The sequence below is a fragment of the Coregonus clupeaformis genome, chromosome 16 (assembly GCF_020615455.1).
Source record: "Coregonus clupeaformis isolate EN_2021a chromosome 16, ASM2061545v1, whole genome shotgun sequence".
In the NCBI taxonomy this organism is placed as follows: Eukaryota; Metazoa; Chordata; class Actinopteri; order Salmoniformes; family Salmonidae; genus Coregonus; species Coregonus clupeaformis.
This window is the reverse complement of record NC_059207.1, coordinates 46,678,583-46,702,437: the sequence shown is the minus strand read 5'-3', so window position 1 is coordinate 46,702,437 and position 23,855 is coordinate 46,678,583. Positions and strand designations below refer to the sequence as shown.

Below are 23,855 nucleotides of genomic sequence, written 5' to 3'. Positions count from 1 at the left end.
GTAGCTAGTACTCCGGGGACGACGACCGCCGAAACCTGCCCGAGCAAGGAGGAGGAGCAGCCTCGGCAGATTCCGTGACATTCCCATTACATTGTGCTGCACAGGCCTTCACACCTGCATCATTTGCTTGTTGGTTGATAACCAACACTTTACAGTATTTGTGGAAAAGCAGAACAATCTGTGCGTTCTTAGATTACAATAAATTTTAATATGTTAACGTGCCCTTTGATTTTCCAGACTATTGGCTTACCACACACAATTTGCTTTGATAACATCTCTCTGTAGAGATCATTGGTAAACAGAACAGGTCTGACCTGTTGAAAACTGATCTGAAATCAGCTCAAGCGGAACTCCCTCACTTTATTACCAATTAAAGCTGGGTTGCCAGGTTACAGGTGGCAGCAGAGAACAAAAGAGAGAAACGGAGGAGATTTGACATTACACACCACTACTACTTATCTCTGGAGAGTTGCTCCCTCCGACGCGTATTATTACCACCACCACCAACGATTTAATGCTGCCAATTGCTGTCCGGCAGGCATTCCCAACAAAATGTCTGTTTCCCATCCCACCTGGTGTTTACAGCGGCTGTCCCAAATGCCGTCCTATTCCCTACATAGGGCTATGGTCAAAAGTTGTGTACTATATGTAGGGAATAGAGTGCCATTTGGGACGTAGCCAGTGTTCACAATCAAAGGCCTCCTTGGCAGTCATAAATCAATACTACCCCACTGTACACCTCAGATAGAACTGACGCTCAATTTCTCTCCACAATGACTTCTAAAGCAGCTAGCTAAGTCTAGTCTGCGACTGGGAGAGTATATTTACACACGCAGAGAGAGGTATTTTAAAGCCACACACACACACACACACACGACTGGGGTTTCAAGTTTGCTGAGGAAATGGATGAATGTACAGGTAACTGCCAAAAAAATTGAAACTCTTAAGTAAATGAGTGATACAAAGTATATTGAAAGCAGGTGCATCCACACAGGTGTGGTTCCTGAGTTAATTAAACAATTAACATCCCATCATGCTTAGGCTCATGAATAAAAATGCTGGGCAGGCCATTTTGTCTACCATAGGAAGACAATGACCCCATCCACAGGGCACGAGTGTTCACTGAATGGTTTGATGAGCATGAAAACGATGTAAACCATATGCCATGGCCGTCTCTGTCACCAGATCTTAACCCAATTGAACACTTATGGGAGATTCTGAAGCGGTGCCTGAGACAGCGGTTTCCACCACCAGCAAAACGCTGGAATTTCTCGTGGAAGAATAGTGTCGCAGATACAGAGAACACACACACACACACACACAGAGATACAGAGAAAAAAATCTAACTTGTAATGCATATGATGCATCTGTGCGGATAAGCCTGCAGTCAGAGGTTGCTAGGGGTGTTGTGTAGCTCATGTGTAATCATCTTCTCTCTCTCTGTCTTCTGCTGGATTCTCAGACTTCATGCCAATTCAATGCCCTTGAAAGTGTGACTGGTAGGGAGGAGAGGGAGGGAGGGGGCGGAAGTGTGTGTGTGTTCGTGCGTGCGTCGTCGAGGGGGGGATGGGGATTTGGTACTGCAAAGGCACAGTACCTCATTTGCATAAGTTCCAAAAAACGTTCCTTCTTAAGCCTTAATAATACATGCATCTTCAGTCTGCAGTTGAATTCACTTGCTCTATATAATATCTCCATTTGAAGAGAGGTAATATCTCCATTTGTTAAGAATAGAGGAGACGGATTGTGATTCGAGCAGGGGGACACAAGACACTGGTCTGGTTTGCTGTGACTGTGGAGGCTGTGGATGGTCATGAAGTATTCCTTAAGAGGGAAAAATACCACCTTTCATGGTGGTATGGAAGCAGTGGGTCAACATGATCTTGAATCTATTAAAAGAAGGCCCCTCATACATGCCTAGTCTTATCTCCAAAGCAGCACAGTCACACAAATTAACATTCCTGTACACTTTCCAACCGTCTGAGAATAGGATTCGGTCTCTCTTACGAGCACATAGACACACACGTACAGAGTCACACACAAATGCATGCACGAGCGTACGCACACACACACCTAAACGTGCGCACACACACACAGGAAATCAATACTAAGCTTCAGTTACAACACAATGCTATGGTTCTCAACAAGATAAAAATACAAATCATGAATCAAACTTTTGTGAAGCATTAGTCGACACTTAAACATTTCTACTGGCCTGACTTCAGTTATTACCTATTTTTATTGGCGGTGAAAAGGAAACAGAAAAACAGATGTGCCCCTGTCCGAGTAGTAAAAATGTAAATAGCTCATGTCCTGGCAGCTGAGAGGGAGGGCATGGCTGTAAAATTACTTTCTCATTTTTTGGCAGACTTTCTGTGTAACTTGGTTGGTACCTTAGAAAATCCACTAGAGTGAAACATTCCAAATCAGAAAGGGAAGAACAGTGCACCCACAGCCAACAACGGACATATTATTCGCTGAGCACACTAGAAGCCAAATTAGTAGTAATTCAAATCTGCTTGTGTGAAAATATTCTAAATCAGTTTGACTAATCTTCCCCATCCACATACAACCAAATAATTAGCATACCAATAGCAACATAAAACATGCAGGAGTGAAATCCTATCGGGACACAATTTGAGGAGGTGACTAGAATGTTTCCAATGCTGCTTATGGAGAACAAAGAGTATAATTTACTACATACACTAAATAATTATCCCCCATTTCTCTCCTTTCATACTAATGGAAGTTAAAAAAGGTGCAATCTGCAATTGCTACACCCATTTCTTTACTCTTAAATTCATGATGTGTATCCATTGATTCTTGAAGAATATAACTTATAGATGCCTTATGAGCTTAGTTTCAATTGTCTTACCCCATCAGAACCCAAACTATAAACTTGTTTTAGTCCATTGTAAACAAACACTGTTTAGCCTCAAAACTGATCTCATGGATGGTCAGTCCTTGCATCCATAGCCCCATCAATGAATTTGAGAGTGGTTACATTTCACTAACCCCTTCCCTCCGCCATTTACCAAATCAATGGCGGAGTAGCTGCTTTGTTATTGTTTGAACTGCAGATTGCCCCTTTAAGTATTTGTTCAGCATTAATAGTAGTGGTGAGGGGTATGTAATGATTAGAATCATAAAAAATGAAAAATAGTAACAATGTTGAAAATATAAGTACAGTATTAAAAATAGAATTTGTTCAAATTCTATCCAATCACACACACAATGTACAGCAAGTGTCTCACAGGACCTTAAATAAGTCAGGGGAACAGATGAGACTTTGTAGAGAAGCCGTAGAAAGATGTCTGCAGATACAGGCCATTGGAGATCTCTGTAATATAGGAGTCTTAGAAGTAAGACTAAAGATAAGTAAATACTGTTATTCCACTCCTCATTGCAGGAACTTAAATATGAAGAGTCAAATGGAACTGTATGTTGTGCAAATACAACCTCCCCATCATAATGTTGGCTTACTGGACACAAATACACAGAATAATAGAGAAGACATACAGTAGGCCTAGTACTACTTCCTATTTCATTTCCCAAAACTTCTGCAGTATGACTTTAGGAGAGCATTAGATGATATTGTGGCTGGGTATGGCGCTCTGTGCTGTGTGGGTAGTCCCATCAGTGGAGGCATGATGCGTGAAGGACAGCCATTCAGCCACACAGACAGCATAGGAGATCCCTGGATTAGTCACACTCGAAGGTCCCGCGCTGCTCACAGCACCGCCACCACTCCCACTATGCATCCCAATACTTAATAATGCATCCCAATCACAACCACCACATCATTACCATACAGAACAGAACACATAATGGAGCTTTAGACTACCAGCAGACAAAAATACAGCCAAAGTCACCACCGCAAGGGCAGTTCAATTCAGCACTAGAAATCATAGAACACACACACAGGCCTAAACCATTAATAGCCACTCTACACCACCACAAGGGCAGAGCAATACAATAACACATCAATACAGAAAATTGTAACAGCACGTAACAATACAGCCATTTAAACCACTACAAGGACACAACCATTAAGACCAGAGATACATATTACTGTATTTATAGCCTTTAAATAGACACAGTACACACACAAAGAAAAATAAAACAATGTACAGCTAGCTGCAAGCTACACTGAACAAAACTATAAACACAACACGTAAAGTGTTGGCCCCATGTTTCATGAGCTGAAATAAAAGATCCCAGAAATGTTCCTTAAGCACAAAAAGCTTATTTCTCTCACGTTGTGCACAAATTTGTTTACATCCCTGTTAGTGAGCATTTCTCCTTTGCCAAGATAATCCATCCACCTGACAGGTGTGGCATATCAAGAAGCTGATTAAACAGCATGATCTTTACACAGGTGCACCTTGTGCTGGGGACAATAAAAGGCCACTCTAAAATGTGCAGTTTTGTCACAACACAATGCCACAGATGTCTCAAGTTTTCAGGGAGCGTGCAATTGGCATGCTGACTGCAGGAATGTCCACCAGAGCTGTTGCCAGATAATTTAATGTTACTTTCTCTACCATAAGCTGCCTCCAACGTCGTTTTAGAGAATTTGGCAGTATGTCCAACCGGCCTCAGAGGTTTACTGAACATTGTGAACAGAGTGCCTCATGGTGGCGGTGGGGTTATGGTATAGGCAGGCATAAGCTACGGAAAACAAACCCAATTGCATTTTATCGCTGGCAATTTGAATGCACAAAAATACCGTGACGAGGTCCTGAGGCCCATCGTGAGGTCCATTTTTTATTTATATTTTTCTGTGACCAACAGATGCATATCTGTATTCCCAGTCATGTGAAATCCATAGATTAGAGACTAATTAATTTATTTCAATTGACTGATTTCTTCATATGAACTGTAACTCAGTAAAATCAATGAAATAGTTGCATGTTGCATTTATATTTTTGTTCGGTATAAGTAAGCATTTCACTGTCATTTACGAAGCATGTGACAATTAACATTTTGTTTTGTTTTATTTGAGCAATGATCAATATATGGCCCCAAAGAACCAAATTAACTAGCGCTAGGTCCAATCCCAGGGAAATGTGGTGGTAGAACACTGCAAACTCTCTATATCCCCTCTTCAATACAGTGCTCTGCCCGTGATATTGAGTGAAGTCATTTGAAGTGGCAAGTTGAGTGCACAGAAAATACACAGAGCCCTTGACTTTGGTGTAGCAGTGACTTAAATTACTTCACAGTTTATGAGCTGGAAAAGGAGGGAGCTGAGGAACTAACCACAGCGCTACTGCTACTATAGGCCTAATGTGCTTTCCAAACCCTTTATCTAGAATGAATTTAACAGGAAACGAGAGACCGGATAGAGAGCATTAGATGCGTGGCAGGGAAGTCAACTCATTTAAAATCAGTTGGCTCTGTGCAATAATACCTGCTCTAGTCTGGCTCTATGTGTAGCTAGTCTACTTCTTGTCTTCACTAAGGAACAAGCAATCATCCACAGACTGGTAACGCTGCAGATATCTCTTATCCTTTTTCATTCTCTAAGAGCATCTCTCCATGTAGGTTGCTGTGGGAAATAATATGTTAGAGGTGTCTAAGTGGAACGGAAAGCGTCAGGATTCACACACCAACACTTTGGTAACTACATTGATAGACCTAATCTTCAACAGGAATAAAGGCACAGCTATTTCCATTCTATTCATCTATTATTTTTCTCCCCAATTTCGTGATATCCACTTGGTAGTTAGAGTCTTGTCCCATTGCAACAACTCCCCTACAGACTCGGGAGAGGCGAAGGTCGAGAGCCATGCGTCCTCCTAAACAAGACCCTGCCAAGACGCACTGCTTCTTGACAGCAGAAATCCCAGTCGGCCAAACCCTCTACCCAACCCGGACGACACTGGGCCAAATTGTGCGCCGCCACATGGGTCTCTCGGTCACGGCCGGCTGTGACACAGCCTGGGATCGAACCCGGGTCTGTAGTGACGCCTCAACACTGTGATGCAGTGCCTTAGACTGCTGTGCCACTCGGGAGGCATATTTCCATTCTTCTGATATCTGTCTGACTGTCTCCAAACAGGGTGCCAAGTGGAGGCATAAAAAGAAGCTCATCGCTGTCCATGATGAAATACTTATTTATAGTTTAGAAATAGTTTCATATTAAATGCTTACTCATTATAAAGTGTTACCAATATTTCCATTCCTTTGATAGCTGACTGACTGGCTTCAAACAGGGTGCCAAGTGGAGTCGTAAAAGAAGCTCCTCTCCCTCGCTGTCCATTAACTTATTAAAAAGTCTTATTCCGAGGTCCATTAAGATGGCCTCCGTGTCCCAGGTGATAAACAGCAACCTCTAGGTATTTCTGACAGCGTATAAATCAAAGTGAGTTATAAACAATACTTGAAGACTGGGGACTGCATGACAAGAAATCATTTCAGAGACTCCAAGCCCCAAATGTCACGAGGGGTAACAATAATTCTCTCATGAAATTGTCGCTATTAATCACCCCCCAATTTTTAATGGGAAACAGCCCACAACTGACGGCACCCAAATACATTTGGGGCCTTCATATAGGCACTTTTAAAAGAGTGATTAACTTTTAATAAATCCCCCTCCATCTTAATTATTTTTTAAACAGTCAGTTGCAATTCACTGGTCTGTTGGCCAGAGAGGTCTCTTCCTCTTTTAATGAAATCAAAACAGAACAGAGACTGTGTAAAAGTGGCAGAGAGGACCTCTGGCTATAGGCCTGTGACCTTGAGAGCGGAGCTTCCCATCCCTGCCTGAATGGCATTGCCTCATTAGAAAACCTCCTCTGCAAATTTTAATAGCAGCACCACTACCACAATTCGCAAACATTCATGTAAAAAGTTTGAATTCGCTACAATAATAATGACCATTCAACTCTGAACAAAGTTGGATTGTGATTTTGAAAGTTGGTTGTGAGCACAAACTGTAGGTTGGGATATGCTAACCTCACATTTATTCATAAAGGTTAGGCTTGGAAGTTAAAGCTCTAATGCACTGCAGACCTTGAAATCCTACCCTTATCTAAACCAGTACTATTAACACTCCTAACCTCAAATTTACTCTTAAAGGTTAAAAGTAGAAGTTAAACCCCTCTTAAATCGTTAGCGTCGGGCCTAATGCACACTCTCAAATCCTAACCTTGTCTTCAGGTTGAGATTTGAAAAGTATCATATGGGAGCTGTGGCAGTTTTATATATTTTATACAGCAAGCATAACACTACTTAAAAAGGTCAGGCCGCATGTAGATATTCATCAAGGTAAAGAAAATCTGCCTGCGTAAGATTACGTAATAATATCGGCTTGGAGCCACATACACTATATACACAAAAGTATGTGGACACCCCTTCAAATTAGTGGATTTGGCTATTTCAGCCACACCCGTTGTGGACGGGTGTATAAAATCGAGCACACAGCCATGCAATCTCCAAAGACAAACATTAGCAGTAGAATGGCCTTACTGAAGAGCTCAGTGACTTTCAACGTGGCACCCGTCAAATTTCTGCCCTACTAGAGCTGACCCGGTCAACTGTAAGTGCTGTTATTGCAAAGTGGAAATGTCTAGGAGCAACAATGGCTCAGCCGCGAAGTGGTAGGCCACACAAGCTCACAGAACGGGACCGCCGAGTGCTGAAGCACGTGAAAATAGTCTGTCCTCAGTTGCACTACTGAGTTCCAAACTGCCTCTGGAAGCAACGTCAGCACAAGAACCGTTTGTCGGGAGATTCATGAAATGGGTTTCCATGGCCGAGCTGCCCACACAAGCCTAAGATCAACATGCACAATGCCAAGAGTCGGCTGGAGGGGTGTAAAAGCTTACCACCATTGGACTTTGGAAACGCATTCTCTGGAGTGATGAATCCCGCTTCACCATCTGGCAGTCTGACGGACTAATCTGGGTTTGGCGGATGCCAGGAGAACGCTACCTGCCCCAATGCATGGTGCCAACTGTAAAGTTTGGTGGAGGAGGAATAATGGTCTGGGGCTGTTTTTCATGGTTCGGGCTAGGCCCCTTACTTCCAGTGAAGGGAAATCTTAACGCTACAGCATACGTCATTACATCCAGCTGTTTTTCATCGACACAAGATAGTTACATGGAAACGCACCCTAGCAGGCAATTGTTGCATCTACTGTATTTCCGATGCAAACTTTCTAAATGTCAACAACAATAAAAAAAATCACTGGACAAGTTCATGGAAACATAGCTAGCGTCAAACTTAATGATCACCATGTTTGATGTACAGTTACAAGATGACACGGCACATACCCTGGGTTGTTCTGAACAGAATGAGCCCATGTTTGTCTACTGTGGAGTAAATTCGCAGCAGAACACGCACCTGAATGCACACATGCGGCATGACCACTTTCTATGAGCACCAAAATTGCGATCTGTTTCTCTGAATTGCCCTGTGAAAGCCCAACAATATTGTATTTTATAACTTAGCTAGTCATGTTGGTAATAGAACAAGCATTCAAATTATGCCCACCTGACCTGGATTGCGTAAACAGTAATTGTGTGATGGCGGGGACGCAGGGTTGTGTTCCAAGCAAAAAACTACAAGTGTGCTTGCTGTAGTTCCTCAATGGCACAGCTAGGAGAGCTCAAAAAAAGCATCTTATAGTTGAAGATTATTCTTTGAGTCAAAAAAGTACATTGAAATTACTTAGGAACTGTGCACACTTTGGAGAGTTGGGTGGCCACTTGGTCACCTACCCCACATTTTCCAGGAATATTCTTATGTTACTGTTCCAATTTGAATGCTACCATGGTTATGCATATGCTTTTCATATTTCTTCTGTAAGAAGCATTTCAATTTAGAACTATCCACATAGGCCAATTTCCAAGCGTATAAAGGGTTAACAAGGTATCTCACAATGACTAACAACTGGTTCAGTAAATAAAAAAAGGCAGTACTAACAAGTTTATAAAGGTCACCCAGTGCTCCAGGTTGAGTTGAAGTGCAGACCGTGCAGTGTTTCTCCAGGAGCCATTGACTTGACTAAGAGGCGATGCCTTAACCCTGCCTCAAAGTCAATCTGTTGAAAACTGGATCCCCACAAATGGCTATGCACACCACCCAGCAGCGTGGAAAAATAATATATTGTGAGGAGTCATTGGCAGTGCAGGCTTGGAAATGTGCGGCTCAAATGGCAGAATAACAATATTTGTGTTTGGAGTGTACTCAGATGGGCAGCGGTCGCATGGCGCTGTACAGTAGCCGGAGGATGAAGGGATGAATTATAAAAACTCCACCGCCAACAGACTTGGTATTTTTCCAACCTTCTCTCAGAGTAGCAGCCTTCTCTCTATCACAGTCTACAGTAGCAACCTGAGTTGAATGCAGAAGCAGAGGGGAAACTAGCTACAGACTGCAGGTGTGGTTTACAGTGGGTGTGTCTCAAATGGCACCCTATTCCCTATGTAGTGCACTACTTTTGGCCAGTGCCCTCAAAAGTAGTGCACTATATAAGGAATAGGGTGCCATTTGGGACGCAGCCTGTATCTCCGATCGGGGCCCAATGCTCTCAAGAACAAGACATCACAGTCAGAGAGGAGCACTTTTAAATCTCTGGAATAGCAATGCAGTCTTTAAATCTCTCCTCCTGCACCATGCGAACTCCGATGCTGATATCCCCATCCAGAGCTGGGTCATAACTCCTGGGAGAGATGCACAGATTATGTTCTAGTGATGTACCACCTCCATTACATGGTGTGTGAACGATCCAGCCACCACAGTCAGCTATTCCCTAGCTTGACAAACGTATACGTCAGAATAAACTAATTCAGCTTTGTCCTCTCTGGTTACCTTTCACACACTTTTGTCATTCAGTCCATGCCAGCTAGCCCCAGCTGACCAATCTCAGCAGTCAGAAACAAGATTAACTTTAATTACTTGGGAACAACATCTAGACTCAATGTACCAGTAAATTAACAGCTAAAAAGAAAAAGCGAGAAACAGGCTAACCGTTGGGACTTTTCCTGGCATCAAAGTAAAGCCCCCTGCACTAAACAGGTTCAGGTTTAGTTGCGAGTTCCAAGGCTGCTAAATGTTTGTCAGGTGGCAACAGAACTGTACCACTGATTCAGACCAGGGACATCACCACTGAGGAATAGAAGAAAACTCACAACAACAAAAGTCAAACTTTCACAGACAATAATGAAGGATACATTTGTTGCTGTGACGACCTTTCTAGCGTAATTGATTTATGTTACAAAACCTTTAAAATCGAACCCCCACAATCCGCTGAAGATAAAGGATGCGACAAGAGTCCTGATTGCTACTAGGCCAGTGATGATTTCTACTAGCCTCAGTCTACATTAGATGGTTTTACAGTATTTACTCATGAGGGTTTAACATGAGCACAGGTTCATTGGTGCCTGATAAAGTGAATAGGCTTGTTCCACATTACATTGAATAGTGAATAGGCGTCTTTAACCCAGGGCTGAAATGATCATCTTAGATATCTATTGATTTTCAGAGTATGATCTTAGACAGACCCATGCATCTTGGCCCGCCGGTGCTTCACTTTAGCTAATCTAATTCTCGTTGGGGAAATATATATTCTCCTTGCGTTTTGAGTTCCTTAACATTTCCAAGCCGCTCCACTCTGACCTATACTATATGTTACTTCACGTTTAGAAAACACCATTCATTAAATCAGGATACAATCAACACTTTTATAGTAATTCACTTCGCTATATTAATAGATCAGTGAAGTACAGTATAAGAATACTAGCCTGTTTTTTGTCCATCTGATATAATTGGAAAGGAAATATGAGAGAGCACGCTAAACCCAAAGAAATAGGACGTGTCTCAAATAGCACCCTATTCCCTAAATAGTGCACTACTTTTGACCAAGACCCATTAGGCTCTGGTCAAAGGTAGTGCACTATATAGGGTGCTACTTGGGACGCATCCATAGAACAGCTGTGCAGTCAGACCAGACACTACAGCCTGTGACATACAGTATCTATTGGTTACATCATTGCAATTAGGAAATGTGGATAAACGCACCTGATGAGAAAGACCCATAAAAATGTCAGCGCAGGTGGACATTTATCAGACGAGGGCCACTGCACCGGTGCTGCAACACCTGCAAGACAAAATAAGATACTTTTTTAGGCTGCTTGCTTCATCAGATACAATAGGTTTAGTGTCTTGGCACAATTAAATGTACTTTACTTTCTAGAAATATTATAGTAGTAGGTAGGTCACTATACAACAGACAAATTATTATACAACATGCTTTGATCTGTTGTCTGGTTGCTAAACCCATTAAGGTACTTCTTCCATGTCTTCTCACATTTCAAAATGCTCATTCATTCCAACCATCCAGTTCACCATTGACACAGTCTCAGTCACAGGGAGCTTATATTCATGTTATACCACAGCATTATTGAATATTAGTTTCTGATTGGTTAGAAGGGCATTCTAGAATGGACATTAAAACCAAATAATCGGGACAGTTGGAAAAGATATCGGGACACCTTGCAATCATGACGCAATAAGCGCTTATACATTAAGACCGTACTTCCTACAAAGTTACAGAAAGCTAAACCAACAACCACACAAACCAAAATTGGATACATTGTAAACGCAGGTCCAACGAGGAAAAAAAACGTAGCTAGCTAGCATTGATTTGTATCTGATGACCTACCGTGATGAACATTCATTTCTCTGGTCCCTACTGTTGCAGTCATGACACAAGTGGAAATAATGGACAACGAAGTAATGTACAGAACGGAGGCTTATACCACAAATCCTCCCACAATTCTAGTTTGACCAGCTGTTTTCAACAACGGATATTTTTGAATTCGGTTGTTATATTGGTAGGTTTTCCAGCAACAAACTATTTAGCTAGCTTCTAGCCTAGTGTTTGATATGCAATGCGATCTCCTCGTAATGAACAGTGTCGAGCTATGCCAGGCAAAAATCTGGTAAAATTGTTATGTGGTATCCAAATGAATGTCAATAGAAAACAACTACTAGTATTATTTGGCAACTGTGGTATAAACAGCTTAAACAAACACAACGGAATAAACATTACTGTTACTCTGGCTGCAGAGGTTGTGACTGTGTTAGCTGTAGCTAGCTGGCTAGCTAGCAAGCAAGGGATAAGAACGTTGCCATGAAACAAAGAACGAACGACTGGGTTGCGTCCATAAATATCGAACGAAGGACTGGGTCGTGTCTCTAGCAACTAAAAGATAAGAAAGTATGAACTTGCTTATAAAAATTAAACTATAAACGGAAGAAAGTATTTTATACTGGTAAATGTGTGCTTTCATATTGTTTTCTTTGGCAACTGTGGTATAAGCCTCCATTCTGTACATTACTTCGTCGTCCATTATTTCCAAGGTAATGCACAGAAAGTCTGCTTTTATCCCTTACATAATGGACTGTTAGATATCAGACAAACAGCAGCAATACATATTTGCATTTCTATTGTTTTGTGACAAATTACAGAATACAGTTCACTGATTCACAATAATTAGTAAAGCCTGAGTCACCTTAGAAGCTTAGACATATGGAAATATACATGAAAACACCATACAATAAGTGTACTGGACAATTTTATGCTGCCTCTGCATTAGCATTATAAATGACAATATGCTCAGAATTGTATGTATTGATCAGACATTTATTTTATCATATACAATAGGCCAGCATAGCCAAAATATTTATCAACATGAACCCTCATGACAAATTAAGCTGAGAAATAAATTTGACATAAACTAATAATTCGAACCATAAGCCTAATATAGGCACCCGGCCGCACTACAGTCACGGTCAAAAGTTTTGAGAATGACACAAGTATTGGTCTTCAAAGTTTGCTGCTTCAATGTTTTTAGATATTTTTGTCAGATGTTACTATGGTATACTGAAGTATAATTACAAGCATTCCATAAGTGTCAAAGGCTTTTAATGACAATTACATTAAGTTTATGCAAAGAGTCAATATGTGCAGTGTTGACCCTTCTTTATCAAGACTTCTGCAATCCGCCCTGGCATGCTGTCAGTTAACTTCTGGGCCACATCCTGGCAGCCCATTCTTGCATAATCAATGCTTGGAGTTTGTCTGAATTTGTGGGGTTTTGTTTGTCCACCCGCCTCTTGAGGATCGACCACAAGTTCTCAATGGGATTAAGGTCTGGGGAGTTTCCTGGCCATGGACCCAAAATGTCGATGTTTTGTTCCCCGAGCCACTTCGTTATCACTTTTGCCTTATGGCAAGGTGCTCCATCATGCTGGAAAATGCATTGTTCGTCACCAAACTGTTCTTGGATGGTTGGGAGAAGTTGCTCTCGGAGGATGTGTTGGTACCATTCTTTATTCATGGCTGTGTTCTTAGGCAAAATTGTGAGTGAGCCCACTCCCTTCGCTGAGAAGCAACCCCACACATGAATGGTCTCAGGATGCTTTACTGTTGGCATGACACAGGACTGAAGGTAGCGCTCACCTTGTCTTCTCCGGACAAGCTTTTTTTCCCGGATGCCCCAAACAATCAGAAAGGGGATTCATCAGAGAAAATGACTTTACCCCAGTCCTCAGCAGTCCAATCCCTGTACCTTTTGCAGAATATCAGTCTGTCCCTGATGTTTTTCCTGGAGAGCAGTGGCTTCCTCGCTGCCCTTCTTGACACCAGGCTATCCTCCAAAAGTATTCGCCTCACTGTGCGTGCAGATGCACTCTCACCTGCCTGCTGCCATTCCTGAGCAAGCTCTGCACTGGTGGTGCCCCGATCCCACAGATGAATCAACTTTAGGAGATGGTACTGGCGCTTGCTGGACTTTCTTGGGTGCCCTGAAGCCATCTTCACAACAATTGAATCTCTCTCCTTGAAGTTCTTGATGATCCGATAAATGGTTGATTTAGGTGCAATCTTACTAGGCAATATCCTTGCCTGTGAAGCCCGTTTTGTGCAAAGCAATGATGACGGCACATGTTTCCTTGCAGGTAACCATGGTTAACAGAGAAAGAACAATGATTTCAAGCACTACCCTCCTTTTAAAGCTTCCAGTCTGTTATTCTAACTCAATCAGCATGACAGAGTGATCTCCAGCCTTGTCCTCGTCAACACTCTCACCTGTGTTAACAAGAGAATCACTGACATGATGTCAGCTGGTCCTTTTGTGGCAGGGCTGAAATGCAGTGGACATTAAGTTCATTTTCATGGCAAAGAGGGACTTTGCAATTAATTGCAATTCATCTGATTACTCTTCATAACATTCTGGAGTATATGCAAATTGCCATCATAAAAACTGAGGCAGCAGACATTTTGGAAATTCATATTTGTGTCATTCTCAAAACTTTTGACCACGAATGTACAGTGTGCAGGACTCCATTGATTCGTACAATTTTGTAACACTCATCTCCTGTCCAAATGCTTGAAAAAAAACAATACAAAGTAACAAAATGTGACATCATATCACGCAAAAGTTAATTACTTAGGCTTTAGGAAATGCAACCAACTACAGAGTTTGATAGGGAGGGGAGCGTGAGAGGAGGGGAACCCATGTACCCCGCTTCAATCAAGCAGGCTTCAGTCACCCACTTGGCTTCAGTCAGCCTCAAGATTGAACCGGGAGACAAATTCAGCTATGGCGTCCTCCTTTTCATACCTCACACTGGGAAGACAGGGGTCCTGGGATGAACAGCTCGCACAGCTTCCCCACATACAGGCTACATACGGATCAAGGGTGACCTCGAAGAGGAGATCCAGGAGCCTGTCAATGTAGCCTGTAATGTTTTTGAAAAGGGAAATGTTTGTTAAATGGGTAGTAAATTTAATTTCCTTTTATTTACAGTTCTGAGTTTTGTTGCTTTCAATTCATTGGATGTAGTGATCTATTCATTCTACAATGTGTTTTCTGGTGTTTTTGAAGTACTTAATTTGAAATATGCAATATTTGGTTGTGTACTTTTGAAACTTTTCAGTGTTTGTAATTTGAATTTTTGCGTGCCTGAAATGCTCAATTGATTTGAAATGAATAACTATGACTTAGGGTCTGTCTTCACAGCATATCCCCCATCTTTGACTTGGGAAAGCTGATTTTGTATAACAGCATTTCTGCTGCAGTGGTTGCCTGGGAAGCTGTGCAGACAGTAGATGTTGAATTCTCTAAAATGTCTATCATTACAGCTTGATGATAGCGGAAAGACAAAAGGGAAATGGAAAGTGAAATAATAATCCCCCCCCTAATCATCATGATTAGCCCAAATGACAAGCTACATCCACTGTAAGACAACAACCCACAATGGAATGGCAGAATATTATATGATTGTCGGGGGTAAATTACAAATACTATAAACACTCCTTTAGTTGACGACATTCCTTCGTGTCAGCTGTGTGCTGGCAGTTCTCAGACTCAACGTCGGGGGTTTAGGGATGGAAGAACCAAAACCATATAGTGACTGTCAAGTGTGTTACAGAAAATATACCGTTCACAACTCAAAACAGCCACAGCCACTGTGTCAGACTCATCCAACTATGATACAGTGCCTTGCAAAAGTATTCATCCCCCTTGGCGTTTTTCCTATTTTGTTACATTACAACCTGTTATTTAAATTGATTTTTATTTGGATTTCATGTAATGGACATACACAAAATAGTCCAAATTGGTGAAGAGAAATTAAAAAAACTACTTGTTTAAAAAAACTCAAAAAAATTATTAACGGAAAAGTGGTGCGTGCATATGTATTCACCCCCTTTGCTATGAAGCCCCTAAATCAGATCTGGTGCAACCAATTACCTTCAGAAGTCACAAAATTAGTTAAATAAAGTCCACCTGTGTGCAATCTAAGTGTCACATGATCTCAGTATATATACACCTGTTCTGAAAGGCCCCAGAGTCTGCAACACCACTAAGCAAGGGGCACCACCAAGCAAGCGGCACCATGAAGACCAAGGAGCTCTCCAAACAGGTCAGGGACAAAGTTGTGGAGAAGTACAGATCAGGTTTGGGTTCTAAACAAATATCCGAAACTTTGAACATCCCACGGAGCACAATTTAAATCCGTTATTAAATGGCACCACAACAAACCTGCCAAGAGAGTGCCACCCACCAAAACTCACAGACCAGGCAAGGAGGGCATTAATCAGAGAGGCAACAAAGAGACCAAAGATAACCCTGAAGGAGCTGCAAAGCACCACAGCGGAGATTGGAGTATCTGTCCGTAGGACCACTAAGCCGTACACTCCACAGAGCTGGGCTTTACAGAAGAGTGGCCAGAAAAAAGCCATTGCTTAAAGAAAACAATAAGCAAACACGTTTGGTGTTCGCCAAAAGGCATGTGGGAGACTCCCCAAACATATGGAAGAAGGTACTCTGGTCAGATGAGACTAAAATTGAGCTTTTTGGCCATCAAGGAAAACGCTATGTCTGGCGCAAACCCAACACCTCTCATCACCTCGAGAACACCATCCCCACAGTGAAGCATGGTGGTGGCAACATCATGCTGTGGGGATGTTTTTCATCGGCAGGGACTGGGAAACTGGTCAGAATTGAAGGAATGATGGTTGGCGCTAAATACAGGGAAATTCTTGAGGGAGACCTGTTTCAGTCTTCCAGAGATTTGAGACTGGGACGGAGGTTCACCTTCCAGCAGGACAATGACCCTAAGCATACTGCTAAAGCAACACTTGAGTGGTTTAAGGGGAAACATTTAAATGTCTTGGAATGGCCTAGTCAAAGCCCAGACCTCAATCCAATTGAGAATCTGTGGTATGACTTAAAGATTGCTGTACACCAGCGGAACCCATCCAACTTGAAGGAGCTGGAGCAGTTTTGCCTTGAAGAATGGGCAAAAACCTCAGTGGCTAGATGTGCCAAGCTTATAGAGACATACCCCAAGAGACTTGCAGCTGTAATCGCTGCAGAAGGTGGCTCTACAAAGTATTGACTTTGGGGGGGTGAATAGTTATGCACGATCAAGTTGTCTGTTTTTTTGTCTTATTTCTTGTTTGTTTCACAATGAAAAATATTTTACCCTCTCTATGGGTTTCCTCTTAGCCAAGGTTCCACACACCGACACACACCACACACAGGGAATAGACCCTGGTTACACACAGTGGTGGTGTGCGGAGTCACTGACTGAGCAGAACTATAAAAGAGCACTATGAGGGCTGTGAGCGAGGCTAGCGGCGCATGGAGAGTCCCTGGAAACTGAACTGTATGTGACAGGGCAGCAGGGTTCCGTGTTGGGTCTGCTGCCCTAGCTGTTTAGAGGAAGACGAGAGAGGTACTGGCTGTGAGAGGACCTCCAGCTGAGCACCTGCCAGCTCTCCCTCTCTTTCATTCTCTTGCTCTCAGTCTCTCACTTGCTCTCTCTTTGTCTCCGTCTTTTGCTCTCCATTGCTCTGTCTCACGTGAGGTCACAAGCACACCCAGAGAGCGAAGGGGGACAGGACACACCCCAGAGACAACACCAGTCCCTCGCTCCACCAGCACATCTGCCAGGGCTTAATCCCACTGTCATCTGCTGCAGGAATTTAGAACTTTAAAAAGATTATGCTCCCAATGAACGAAAGAGAGGGAAAAAAGGGATCTTATTTTTATCCGGTTGCACCAAATCGTTTAATTCCTGGCTTGGTAGCTCCCCTGATGTCAAATGAAATAGTAATGAATGCAGAGTTAGCTGCAGTAAAAAGAGCATATACAGAAAGTAACTTGCAGTGAAAAAGAAAAAAGCCAGCCTTGTCTAAAATATAAAGACATTTACAATTCCTGGGAGGCCTGTACAGGCAAACTGACAGCAGTGGTAGCCTCATTCACTGAGGCGCGCACACACAAATATTTTATGCAACAGCACTTTAGCTAACTTAAAGGGGGTGATTCAATGCTAAACATTTACACAGATATTAAGAACAAGCAGAGTAAAAGTTTCCTTTTAAATGGTCCTGAGGGATAGGTTAGAGAAGACTGGCACTGTAGAAAATGGCTCCAAATCACCTCATAGACTGACCCATTATCAAGGCACAATGGTGTCTTAGTTTTAGTAGAAACATCAGCCGGTTGTATTAAAACAACATTCCTAGATCAAAGGAATACAGGAGGGAGAATGAAGGCATAATAAAACTTGGCTCGCATAGGGCATGACTTGTTTGAATGTAGCAATTTGCTGCTTTAAATTGTGGGACAGGAAGTTTCCATGAGGCAGCGACTGCATCCCAAATGGCATCCTATTCCCTACATACTGCTGCGCTACTTTTGACCAGGGCCCATAATGCACTATTTGGGAAAAGGGTGCCATTTGGGAAGCAAATGTGCCCAAAGACCAGAGAAGAGGTTCGTGTTTCACTGCCCTGAAACCACTGCCTCCTCCAGACACAAAGAAAGTCTTTAAATACGTTGTGGTCCTTTTTTTTTACATTTGTTACAAGGAGGTCTCTATAGCAGTCCTGTTTCTAGAAATAACGCAGCGCAGAAGGACACACGGAAACATACACAGACACTTCTGTTTTTCCATGTCGTATGTTAGCCAAGCCTTTCTGGATGAGTGAAATCATTATTTTTCCATTGAGAGTAAAAGCATGCACCCCCTTTACACACTCAGACAGACAGGCAGCGTCCTTAAATAGAGATGGAGTGGGCTGGGCAAGACGAAAGCAGCCATGGAAATTTAAAGGGGTGGCATTTGCTCGGCCTATAATCGATTAAAAAGCCATTTGCTCCTCCAGTCCCGTCCCTGGCCTGCACTCCTAAATGACAGACCCACAGAGCCATATGGAGGGGTCAGAGTGGCCCAGCCTGGACCCCAGACTCAGCCCCTCCCCTCTGCCACTAGCTTCTGTCACAGTCTGCTAGGCACCTGGAAAGCACCCATGCAGAAACCCCCATCTCTGGCAGACAGTCCAGGCCCTCCTGACCCAGATCTCACAGCCCCATCAACACCACGCTCCTCCGACATGGGAGAGGAGAGAATGAGAGAGGAGAGGCAGGAGCAGCACTGCTGTACGGCAGACATAGCCCAGACAGCCAAGCCTCACTAGCAGTTAGTGAGACGTATCACAGACATGCTGATCTCAAACATACTGCATGTGTGCAACATATTTACTCACCTGCTGTGAGTGTGGAGGGAGGGGTGTTGAGCCAGATATTATGTCAGTTAAGGGGGTAAGGATGAAGAGAGTGGGGGGTGCTGGGTAAGGAGAGTCAAGGGGAGAACCAGATGGACTGGCTGGTCGTGTTGTGACATCTTAAATCTTACTGCCTGTCACACTAATCTGACTGACAGGACAAACAGCTCTGACTGCCATTCCATTTGATGTTTTCTTGGACAACTGCTCGTGTCCTGTCCACATGGCCATGGGTACTACTACCGTTGGACTTTAGAGAACTAGAGGTGACTGAACTATAACACTGTCTCTCCTCAGCACTGGGCTGGGCTGGGCTGGGCTGGGCCCCCTCCCCCCACAAACCATGAAAAAGAGTACTGCACACATTACAATTACTTAGGTTTAAAAATAAGCTCAACTGGGCACCTAAATGAGGCAAAACATATGGCTAACAATAATTGAATGTGTCATTGAACCAATTGCATTTTATGGGAGTGAGTTGTGGGGTCCACTTGCAAAACAAGATTTCACCCAATGGGACAAACATCCCATTGAAACCCTGCATGCAGAGTTCAGTAAGATTATCATACATGCCCAGAGGAAAACTATAAACAATGCATGCAAGGCAGAATTAGGCCAAAATCCACTAATAATAAAAACTGAAAAAATATAAATTCAGTTTTGGAAACATCTAAAATACAGTGACACCCTCGCATATCATTACCAAGCCCTGCAATGCCTAGAGCTGAGCAAAGAAAAGTGTCCCCTCATCCAGCTGGTCCTGAGTTCACAAACCTGTTCTACTAAACACACTGAAGCCTCAGGACCAGAACATCCAATCAATCAGAATAAACCAAATTACAACAGTCAAAACAAAACTACATTACATACTATCTGGCCCTACTATTTGACCATGGTTACTGATCAAAACCTTAGAAAAACCTTGACAAAGTACAGGCTCAGTGAGCACAGCCTTGCCATTGAAAAGGGTAGACACTGGAAAACCTGGCTCCCTGTAGAGGAAAGGCTGTGCAACCACTGCACCACAGCAGAACCTGAGACACAGCTGAATTTCCTGACAAAATGTTTTAATTTTTTTTTTATAAAAAACAATTAGAGAGTGTAATTTCCCCAAATTTAAAACCCTTATTCAAGGTTTCAAAGACTTTTCCTATGAGAATAGTCTACCCGTCCTGTTGAGGGAAGACTCAGAGAGCTGTGGCTTGGCAGAGCACTACATTGCTGCCTGCCATTAAATGAGGGAGAGTGTCTGACAGACCAACCAACATGCACATGTCCTCTATGCCATTGTTATTGTCCATTTTTACTCTTGATTATTGTTTTTACTGATTTAACAAGGCCATGCAATTCAGTACTCATCTTGAAAACAAAAGCAATTTAGGTCAAGAGTCCATACTAACAAAGGAAATAGAAGGTCTAACAGAACAGATATATAGTTTATTGCTAACATGGAGGCTCAGAATAAATTAGAGGAAAAACAAAAAGAAATTGAGAAACTTATTCAAGAAAGATCAAGTGTAATATATTATAAAAATAAAGCAAACTGGATGGAATATTCAACATAGAAATGCTACCAAAAATAATTTACTGAAACTGGTTACAAACGATGGAGTCACCCATGATTCACCAAATGATATTTTGAAGGAGGAAGCAAAGTACTTTAAGCATATGTTTTCGTTTCAGTCACCTCCATCTCATCTAACTGAAGCTAATTGTAGGGATTTTTTTCTATTGATAATGTAAAATTAACAGCCATACAGAAAGACTCATGTGAAGGTGAAATTACAGAGGAGGAACTTCTGGATGCAATTAAAGACTTAGTCTGGGAAAACTCCAGGGTTGGATGGCATACCAGTCGAGGTATACCAAACCTTTTTTGACATACTCAGAGGACCGTTATTAGCATGTTTTAACCACTCCTATGTAAATGGTAGATTATCAGACACTCAAGAAGAAGGTCTGATTTCATTATTACTGAAACAGGATACAAGTGGGAAATATAAAGATCCAGTCCGTTTTTAAAAATTGGAGGCCCCTTACACTTCAGTGTTGTGATGCAAAGAGAGAAAAAAACATGGGAGATTGGAAGTGATGCAGACAATTACATTGATGGAAGTTACAATCTATCTGCAATATTAAAGCTGATCTACCCCCCCACCCCAAAAAAAAAAACAAAAAAAACAAGTGACATCAATAAGGGTTCATAGCTTTCACCTGGTCAGTCTATGTCATGGAAAGAGCATAATGTTTTGTACACAGTTATATACAGTAATATATATATGACCATTTTATAAAATAGTATAATTGCGTGACATGATAGCATTTTGCAAACTTTTCTGGCGACATTCAAATACTTTCAGCTTTGATCGACTGCCCATACATAAACTATGGATTTATAGATCCATACTTTACAAGAAAAGGGATCAATTATATACAGCGGAGCTGTACTGTTCCGTGACTGAACAATGAAAAAGGTCATCATTGAAGTTTGAATCATCTTCTACGGAAGAACCCTGAGGAATGATTCTGAATGTATTCTAACAAGTAGTATGTGAGGGGTGTCCATTGGTCTGTGACAGGCAGTCTGTTTTCTACCAGCTCCAGAGCACTGTATCGCACACCTACAATGAAAAGTAGGTCTGTTACCTGTTGAAACATGACCACAGACACTTCCACTCAATACAACGGTCTCTTCTAATGGCTTAACCAGTCAACTCACCCGCAGACACCCACACCGCTTCCAAGAGTGTGAACATACACCCACAGAAAGACTTAAGCATACATGGATGGAAATGGTGATTCAAATTGTTATGAAAACTACACTAGAGCAGCTATAGTGCAAAAACCCATTCAGACACACTTAATGTGCCATGGAAGGGGGCACATTAAGTGCATCTGTAACACCGCAAAAATGGGGGGGAAAGATCCTGTGTATTCTCCTAAAGCTGTGCCAAAGAGGCTTCAGACTCTAGCCGAAGCCCCCTCTTCTCCCTCATTCCCCAGTCTGTCTCAGTGGATGCGTCCCAAATGGCACCTTATTCTCTACAGCCATTATAACTCTAAAACACTAACAGCCTGAATCTACAGGCTGTTAGTGCTGGAGCCCATCCAATAGCAGAATGCCAATGAAGATACAGACAGACGCAGCACAGTGTGGTGAAACATGGGCAATGGTATTGAAATGGCCTTATTCAGAATGGGGGACTTCCATAGCCGAGACTATTACATCAAAGTAAACAATCCTATAATAGGCAGAATCATATCTGTGTGAAGTGCTGAAGAAGGGCGGATCGACTGCAGGGAGTGCTCACTAAAAGGATATGTTAATATGGTCTACTTTATTTCAGCCTTGAGAGTGAGTGGCAAAGTGATCACAGGAGGTTGGTGGCACCTTAATTGGAGAGGACGGGCTCGTGGTATTGTCTGGGGCAGAAAGAGTGGAACGGTATCAAATACATCAAACACATGGTTTCCTGGTTCTGCTCCGGCCATTATTATGAGCCGCTCTCCCCTCAGCAGCCTCCTGTGTGCTGGATAGACTGGATAGAGCTCGGTTGAAAACACAATGCCCAAACAGTGAAAGAGGAAAGAAAGAAATGGAAGAGAAAAATAGGGCCCCATCTCAACATGAGCGGTGTATTTTTTAATTTATTGCTGCTGGATAATAAATAACTGTTATGTACTGTATGTGCAAGGTGATGCCTTGTGACTTAAAGCACATTCAGAACGATTACACCCATTTCTCACATGCCAACAGAGAGCCTTATTATGTTAAGTTACAGTAGCTCACTCTCACAGCTTTTTTTAAAGTGAAATTTCAGGACTCCACATGAACTTAAAATCTGAATGTTGTGCCGCTCTGCAGTCAGAAGTGTGATTTCCAGAAAGAGGAAGAAAGAGTTGTCGTTATGGACCTCCACATCTCCCTGTCGTCCCTCATTTGGCAGTTTTCAGCAAGTGTGTATCTGTAAAACTGTCAGAACGTATCACCCTGTCTCCATCTGAACCATGCGACTTGTGGTTATGTAATCTCAATCAAACTCCTATATTCTGCTAGTTGTAGTCAAAACCAAATGGAAGAAGGCCTATAATCAAGGCCTCGTTATAGGTGAGTGTGTTCCTTTCAAAAGTCCATCCAACAGTTCAATGCTCTGTGACTGTATATCCAAGGGTGCAATAGATTACACACAGATCAGGAAGTCAGCCATGGCAGTAGAATTGTGCAGTGTTATGAGTAAGATTAGCAGGTCCACAATAGTCTTCATTGACGCCCCCTTCCTCTACCCTGAGGCATCCAGAAATGACTATGGCTGACTGGATCCATAGAGAGATGGATGTGTATACAGTAGCACTGTCTGTAACTGACATATCCTTTGTCAGGCGTGTCAAGATACATAAAGCAGTCAGTGGGGCACAGCCAAACACCAAATATACGAGCCAGAAGTCAGAGCAGTGACCTTAGTGATGATAGATGGATTCTCCAGACAAGCTTTCGATCCTTTCTGTACATCTTCTGTACACACACAGTAAATGATGCAAGAGGCTGTGTGGAAGTAAACTAAATGAGAAAGGACATAACTAACTGTTCATTGTGCTTCACTAAACAGCCTGACATCTCTCTGTTATGACTGGGAAGTGATACTCAACATCTTCCATAGCCCAGAGATAAATATGGCTCGAGTCACTTTCAGTATGCGTTGTGTATCAAACCACAAAGAGATCCACATCCACATAAATCTGAATGTTATGCTGCTCTGCAATC

The 23,855-nt window shown here is 42.4% G+C and overlaps 1 protein-coding gene across 2 annotated transcripts in view; it reads right to left on the bottom strand.

The window, feature by feature from the left end:
- LOC121585013 (armadillo repeat protein deleted in velo-cardio-facial syndrome homolog) overlaps positions 1-23,855 on the bottom strand; it is a 279,542-nt gene that overhangs the window by 197,587 nt on the left and 58,100 nt on the right. For both annotated transcript variants that reach the window (XM_041901324.2, XM_041901322.2), the window contains exon 2: positions 11,029-11,107. The gene's annotated coding sequence lies outside the window, so the exon portion shown is untranslated. The remainder of the gene's footprint in view (positions 1-11,028; positions 11,108-23,855) is intronic.